We start from the raw sequence: 9,207 nt of genomic DNA on the forward strand, positions 1-9,207 counted from the left end.
AACTCGACCCCTGACTTCGAAAGTATGAGGATAAAGATTGATGGCACAAATGAGTGTTAATAGTTGGTTATCAATGTACAATTTACAATCATCACTCATCGTTTATGACTATTACAGATATTGCATGTGCCGCACGCTGCAGTAATCCATTTGGACAGCTCTGATGAAATTTACACAAATATCACGGCCTACATCTTCGAAGACCTCGGAGTCAAGAATTCAACAGGATACACAAACTACAAGTTTTCCGTTGATGAGAAATTTTATGGCGACTACTCAAGTATATTCATCCCCGAACAAACGTTTTCGTCGACTGGAGATTATAACATAACGTTTGCGGTGGCACAGCGTAAGTTGCCTTGTTCATTAATCACTCACTTCTCTAAAATCGAGACAAGAAATCTTAACAAGCCATACAGAGAGAAAACGACAATGACAGTGACAAAGGGACGGAAAAAAGCAAAGGCTGATGTTTCGACAGGCAGGAAAAATAAATTTGTGTTTTTTGAGTTTTTCCATATTTCTTCAACTTTCTCTGGATCAAAAATATATATTAAAGGAAACTAATAAAACCAAGGCAGTAAAGCGGATTAACATCCAAAGATCCATAACCGTAAATCATAATCGTAACAACACTAATACTAAACGATTGTTGGACGGTAATACAAGGACGATATATATATATATATATATATATATATATATATATATATATATATATATATATATATATATATATAATATATATATATATATATATATATATATATATATATATATATATATATATATATAAATAAACAGATTACTTCAAGTACAAAGTAATGAAATCTATTACTTAAGTTTCATGCATCTTGCAATCCTCAGATAGAGTGAAAGGATTTCTAGCTCGACACTCTTACATATAGTATTGGGACGAACCATTCTATGTGTAGGTAGTGTTAAAATTCGATAAATAATATTTGTTTTGGTGGCGACATTTTGAAACCAACTCAGAGCGTTTGTTTAACAGTGTAGATTTGTCAGCATTGATAATGTGCAGCTTTTCTGATATACAAAGATTACATCGTTTGTTCATGTTAGAGTAGCTCAATGCTTTATCAATGATTGACCATGAAATGTCAAAGTCTTGTCCCTTATTTCTTAAGTTCCATACATATTTTGATAACTCGGTGTCGTTTTTGTATCTCTCGTTGCGGACGACTTTATGTGATTAGCGTAGCGCGTCTTGAAGGTGTTATCAGTGAGGCCGATATAAACCCTCTCTCCGTTGTCCTCCGTTGATACGTTGGCCTTGTACACCACGCCTTTGACTTGACAGTTACCCTTCAGGGGGCATGCCGACTTAACCCTGCAATTGCAATCAGCTGGTTGGTCCTTACGCTTTTCTCCGGAGATTACCCTCTTATTGTGCGATTTGATTATACTTGCCATATTCCTCATACAGCTATAACTCACTTTAATTGTGTTTCTGTTGAAGATCTTGTGAAGTTTAGACCCCTTTGGAAAATATTTATCGGCAAGTTGGAGAAATTTCCTGCCGATGTTGTTTCCACGTCTTGCTGAAAGGGGGTTGAACCACGTGATATGACGCTTCCTGTTATCGCTTCTCCTCGCTGATTGGTTGGTCTTGGTGAATTCAATTTGTTCGGTGTAGCCGCTTGATATATATATATATAATATTATAATATATATATATATATATATATATATATATTATATATATATATATATATATATATATATAGTGGAAATCCTGCAGCAATAGATTCGGCAAATCGGAAAAATACAGACACAATTGTTGAGAACAACCTACTGTGCCCAATTTGTAATATGGCGAATAAATTTGGCAAACTTGACAAACTGTAAATTAATAGTTTTGCCAGTGGTGAACTTGAAAGCCAGAATTCTTTATAAACAAACACAACCCGTGACTAAATTTAGACCAAGTTTAACATGCTAGAGCATAATTTCTTCATAAACCAAAACAAGAGAGAAGTAAATACTGTAATCATGTTGACTTTATCGAATTACAGGATTTTTTGCTGTTTTGCAATGCAGGGCTTGATCTGAAGCTTTCAATGTACGTCAAGCAAATCATGTGTGGGTACATGGATGAGAGATCTGGTACGTGGAACAGTGACGGTTGCAAGGTAATGATATTGATTTTACATGAACAAATAATACGAACGAAAACGATAAGCTCATTTATTACTAGTATCTGAACAGTTTAGGTCGTATAAACATATCAATTGTCTGTCACATATCAAATTTTAAAGAATATGTAAAACATGAAAACTATCTCATCGAGTTGACAATTTTAATTGACTTGCATTCAAATAAAGTCATTTCATTTAACTCCTAGGTATCACCAGCCTCTAATATGACCTCCACAATATGCCTTTGTGATCATTTGACAACGTTCTCGCCGTCAACCGTTTTTTGAATTCACGAACAGATACAGAAAGCTGTAATATCTCGAACCAGACAAACATCTTGAGCTAGTGGCTTAACGGCGGTTAAAAAGTTATACAAGTTAATTTTTGAAGACCATCAAAAGCGAGGCAACAACGACAGAGAAGCTTGTGTTGTGCGTCATGTAAAGCTGTTTAAGGATATGACATCCATTTAAAGTTTTTCACATCTAGTTAGACTAAGATTAATTTTGTTCTAGTTTTCATTGTATTTTTTAACATACAATGCAAACGATTTTACAGCTGACAGAAGGCGTTTTGAAACACTTTTATCCTAAATTTGCAACTTCTAACGATGTAAAATTCGAACACTTACACATCATTAATTTAAACGTCAGAGGAAAGTAAGCGATTTATTGAAGAAGTGATGTTAATAATTCTGCTTTTCTTTGCAAATATTTCTATAAAAGTAATGTCAGATTAACATTTGGTTATATGACATCCGAGTATTTTTATCAATATTTAATCCTTCAATATCAGTAAACGTTCATCGTTAACATATTGTTTTTTTAGACAACGTCAAGTAACCACGTATAGAGTTTATTAGCATAAAAAGCTATGGCTTCAATTATTGCGATCAGCTATATTTTGTCGAAATAAATCCTTGCTTTTTAATCTAACCTTTTGTTTGTTAGAATTAAGTCGATCGCGTGTGTCTTATGCATACTATTCACTGTAGGAACTCTTCATTTTCAAAGTTACTCTTTCAAATGAATACCATGTCATTTGGTTTATTGTCAATACATTTTTCTTTGAAATACATTTTATGACAAGTTAAATGGTTTATGATATTCCAAAATGAATTTATCTACGTTTGTGGTCATCTTATTATTTAATTATAGCCAGACAAACTGAACTTTGTCACTTTAAATTTTCATGATTGTATTAACACTATTTATATATCCGTCGAACTGCTGTAAGTTTTGTATGTAAAAGGCAGCCAGCACGTGTAAAGTCACAGTATTAAATTTAATTTTTGCTGAGAATCATTACATGTTAGGGTCACCGTGCGTCTATTAACAAAGAAACTGTGAATATCTATAGAGACCAGCGGACTGCTGCAGACCTATATGCATGCTATTCTTCGACCTTGTGGGAGGAAATAACCAAGCAAAAAAAAAAATGAAACGAAAACTGTCAGAACGAGATAGAATACTTCAGGGTTTCCAATGGCATAGTTAATGGATAATGGATCCCATCACCGATACTTAGAATAATTAGCTACCTGTAGTCAGTGTAAACTGTATTATTACATATGTACCACAGATTACTTGCATCGAAGCGCGCGCGTACTACCGGTATTTGCACTGCAGTGCAATACCAAAAACATTATGCCATACCTTTATGTTAATGAGTATTTACCAACTTTGACCCGGAACTATTTTTGTTTGTAAACACAAAAAATGCCGTCTACAAGATTTCATTTCACTTTGGTTCGATGCTAGTTATAGTAAAATGCATGGCATTACCGATTAAAATCTACGACAAAGAAAATTGTCTGTACTTATTTTAGTGTGAGGATGATTTTTATTACCCGGAAGAGTAGTTTGTTTGTCAGCGAAGCAAAAACATTGACAACTGGCGACGTCCGTTTCTAGTTCCATGGATACACGGTGGCCGCCGTACCACGGCGGCCATCATACATCGAAACACACGTAACTGCGGACGCAGCGGAGCCAATTAAACAGTTAACATTTTCAGAGACGTTTTTGCTAGTAGTTTTCTCACCGGACATTCCCAGTTTACGATAGGAAGTCACTTTTGCATGCAGTTTACTCTGTGCTTGTGTGGCATACACGCTTATGATAAGAGTGATCGCTGTGCAAGGTAGCCTAAACAGTGAAATTTGATCGTTCGACAGGTTACGTTTGCCGTATCTTACTCTTAAATTTCCCGTAAAAATCTTCGAACTGTTATTTGTATCGATCATTTAGAAGAATTTCAAGCTCAAAATGTGAAAAATCAAAAGCGTTCCATGTTCAAAGTTCTCTTCGTTTGGCTATCTGTGGCTACGTATGTATGTATGTGGTACGTATGTGTGAGCGATCGCAAGCAGAGTTCGAGCCCTCCAACGTTCCTCTTACGTCATCCTTGATAAACAAGTAAACAATAGTTTAGCCAATCAAAATAGAGGGTGTGGCGGCGCTGACCAATGAAAATTGAAAGCTGATTCGATGCCTCATTACAGTGATGTCAATGTTATATAACTCCGCAGGGTCGCCCTGAAGCTTTGACAGACAAGTAGTACGCACGACTAATCGTCGATTTTCTCGATAAATGATGCAAATAAAAGATAGAACATATGTAATAATAACAGAACCCCATGGCCGGTGAGTGCAAGCGCGCCGTACTAGCGGTATTTGCACTCGTGCTGCGGTGTATTCGGCTGTCCTTTCACTCGCTTCGCTCGTGAAAGGACTGCCGCCGAATACACCGCAGCACTCGTGCAAATACCGCTAGTACGGCGCGCTTGCACTCACCGGCCATGGGGTTCTGTCATATTATTAGGGTGTGATTATTTAAGTGCACAAGACAAGGGTTAATAAAACTAGCTCACATCGAAAGTTTCGTGAAGCCTAATGTCTTGTGAATGTGTGAACATGTATGATGTCACTGTCGATCTTATGTGTAGTCATAAGGGAGCCGTCATTATTTACGGTCTGGGGGCGGCGAAATGTGAGGGGGTCACTCAAAAAATTGTAAACTTCAAGTGGAGGTTGCTCATAATGTTTGGATGAAGAAGGGGGTACTCAGTTTTTTGTGCAAAATAAATTGAAACAACGCGCAGATTGCACCATTACACACATCAAATTATCAAACTTTTTGATGCGAAAGGGGGACAGCCCCCTCTCCTGCTCTCCCCTGGGGTGTATTAACAGTTTTACTAGTAAAAGACAAATTGAAAATACTTCTAAGATTTTACCAGACTGCACCATTGCACTCATCAATTTCTCATAATTGTTCACAGGATTTAAGACAAAACTGAAATGTTGTGTATTCATCCTTATTATCACAGAAACTTATGTTTAATTGACTTTAGTTCAATAACCATTTTGACTTTTAACCATACCGTATATAGGTTTTCATTAGAAGCTGGCAGCTGGAGAAATGACACTAGAAGGTCACAGATTGCCATTCCTGCATATTCTTTGATCGTAAAATCTCTGGCAAACTGAGAACTGTTTTTTAGAAAAAAGCATTTGCCATTGTTTGGTTGTTGAATACATTGACCCAAACATTGATCATGCAAAACTATGTAATGGAAATATTAGTATTCGATGTCATTTTCACACAATTATACCGAGTGTAAAAAATAAATTGGAACAATTCTTTACGCACACTAATTCCTCCAAATTTATGGTACGAGAGTTTCGGTTACTCGTTCAAGTTGCACTATTTTGAGCAGCGACCAACATTTCAACATGCGTGGTGCCAGGAGGAAGGCGACGAAGCCCGGAACAGTGTATTGACTCGGCTACAATACAGCATCAGAGAGGCAGACAAAGAAATTAGACGGTTAGAGGCAGACCAAACGACTCAGCCCTTGCATATCTTTCGGGGGCAAGATGTAGTCAAATGGTAAGGGGACCACGTGCAAACTCTACTCGGCAGCGTCAAAAACACATCCGTTCAGCACCAATCATATGTCGCAAACATGGAGACTCTTCGAGGGGATCAGGATTTGAGAGAACAAGCCGGAAGATCATTTGCGGACTTGGCTACCTTCCACCGACAAAGAAGCATCATCCAAAGCGCCAGCCGGTAAGAGAAAGTCCGGTATTTTTAGAAAACCCCACGATCACGTGGTTGGAGCGATACTGTGGCCTCATGGCGTAAAGCGAAAAGTTGACGTCTTACCCGTCATTCAGTCAGTCGATTACCATCAGTTGATGTTCGGCAGTTTTCTGCAAAGATCAATAAGGCGATATTAGTGGATAGAAATTAATTTAGAGAGTAAAGAAAATAATAAATTTATGATTGTGAATACTGTCGACAATAATAAAATACCTGTCTATACTGTACACTTGCAAAAGAACTCTACTGCACTCGAGTCTTGAATGATGATCACTTTCCATGCCTCAGTCCCGTAATTGCAGTACAGAAGTTGTTATTAATAATTTTATGATTACTAAATATTCTTGATAAAAATTAATATTTCTGCCATTATTGTAAACTTATAAAAGTACCCTGCAGCAGTAAAATGCTAAAAAATGACCACTTACCAGTATTTATGGCGAACAAAACGCAGTTGCAGCACACACCCTCAGAAATATGGTCTATGTAGTTACACTGCAACAGCATTGCTCAATATAAACTTAAGGTACACAGTATCGGCCCGGCAGACTCTCTAAACAGTCAATAGTAGGAAGGGGTCTGACAGTCCAAGCAGTGCACAGGACTTCAAGTAGCTCACGATTTCTTCCTTGCTGCTTGTTGGTTTCCAAACTTTTTCTGCTGCTCTGGGGCAAGTCGATAGGTTAGGCATCGAACTTGCCTGTTTTAGATCCTCGGGTTTGTGGCAATTCACGGGTTATTTGCCGTTCTATTAACAAAAGGGCCATTTGCAAAAAATTAAAGAAATTGCAGAAAAATTAAAATGCAACGCTCCTTATTTCACTTTTTACTGGTATTGTTTGTTGTTTTAGTTCTGTACAACATTACTACGAGAACACATCCTTGCTGTGTAATACAGAGTTTTACAAAAATTGAGAACACGACTTTCGATCTTCACACAACGTCGGACGCACACTCAACGCAATCTTAACATTTATTTCATAGTGAAGCTTATGAACAATATACTAGACCAGTGTAATATCACATAATTGTAAAGTTTAATGGGCCTTCGCGAATTTTATTTCCTTTGTCTGAATTTTGCTTTAATTGTATTTGTACTGTTTGCAGAATTTTACGCATGGCAGTTTTCCTTGAAACACCACCAAGCAACTCATGATGCGATCAATATCATCACAACAAAGGCCCTTTACAATTAATTCAGTTAATTCAATAATATAGAATGGATAACCACAACACACATAAAAAAGAATTTTCAGTTTCATTGGTCATAGTGACAATGCTGCAAAATCGTCATTCGCTTAACATTCGCGCGATGTAGGAAGTATTCTTCTTTGAATGGGACAAAGTAATATTATCCCAAAACAGTCTCCGTGAGGCGATTGATTTCACATACCGAGCTAGCCTTACTCACAGCATTTGTCTGTTAAATGAAATAATGTTGATTAGGCCGGGAATAGTACGGACATAGAATTTTCTAAAATGAAAATAACATTTTCTAATATTACTTGCAATTCCCGACACGGGCAGCATTCATTCTGAGTTCAATGTTGACTGCCAAATGTGACTCCCTTGGCATAAGTAACTTAACAATTAAAGGGGAAATTTACCCAGGCTTTTTCCAGGAATGTATCCAGCATTCAAGGTTTAAGCGTCAGTACAGAATTCCCATCCGGATTCTCTGAATAAAAGCTAGAAGACGAAATGATAACTTAAATTCAGACGGTCCCCTCGGCCGTCCGATAAATAACAACTCTCACGTAGAATTCAATTTGACCCTGGTGAAATAATATCTCCCTTTTATGCATTGTTGACACTGACATTTTGTTTGTTTTCATGTCGCTATGTCAGCTCAACATGAAGAACGTATTCCGAAAGATGGCTAAATATTTCATACTTATGGGTATACTATTCAATGACATTCTGTAAAACTGCACCCCATGGTTGTAGATTGCAGCAATCCATTAAATATATTAAAATTGGTGAAACACATACGGAAAATGCTACTTTGATACGCATCATCAATTACAATGACGGACTTTTACTTTTCCAGGTGCCAGGGTGGATGGCGAGTACGGTTGTCATATAAGGCCCATAGGGGAAACGTCAACGAAAGTCAGTTTGACTGCAAAAACAAAGACAACTCGTCTGTATTATAAAAGAAGTGCAACAGTAACTAAACACAACATAATTGTTTGGCTAGATGGTAATTTTTTCGTTTAGCCTTATGAGAACATAGTCTAAATTATCACAGAAAAGGGTTGAAATCATAATCTACTTTTTGTCGGAGCAAAGCAAAACTCCCACTTGATCTAAATATTGCGAGGTAAGCCGTAAAAGACATTCGATAAAAATATTGTGCAATATAATTTGTCCCGAGCGAGGGTGACGACATAGACTCAAGACAGACGCCAATATACTATTGATTAAGGTTTCTCATTTAACAAATTACCTAGCAGCAAGAATGAAGAGGCGTTGCTACGCACATTTCCCAAGTACGTGGACTTTTTTGCATTTGTCAATGTTTATCGCTGTTGTGACGGTCGTCATAGTCGCCATCATATAAAAGTATTAGACTAATAAGATGTACGCATATTGTTTCGAAATTATACTCGGTAATTAATAATATATTATATCTGACAATAACGCATTGTATGAAAGTTACTCACTCCGGGAAATTTAAAAACGAATCACATACTAGACGTTCCGTCGAAACTGGTCGTAGGCGGTTCAGCGAATAAAACATTGATAACCATAACAATAAAATATACTGTTAACACCATCGTTTGTGTAATTTCAAATATCATTCATCACGTAAAAGCAGGACACCAATTCCCGTTCGTCAAATTTCTCGTAATGTGTGAGTGCAAACGATGAGAAACTGGGTCGTCATAAAGCTTCTACTGCTGCTCTTGTACTGCAGAATACGAGCAAGTAAGTT

The sequence above is a fragment of the Ptychodera flava genome, chromosome 3, assembly GCF_041260155.1.
Source record: "Ptychodera flava strain L36383 chromosome 3, AS_Pfla_20210202, whole genome shotgun sequence".
Taxonomy (NCBI): Eukaryota; Metazoa; Hemichordata; class Enteropneusta; family Ptychoderidae; genus Ptychodera; species Ptychodera flava.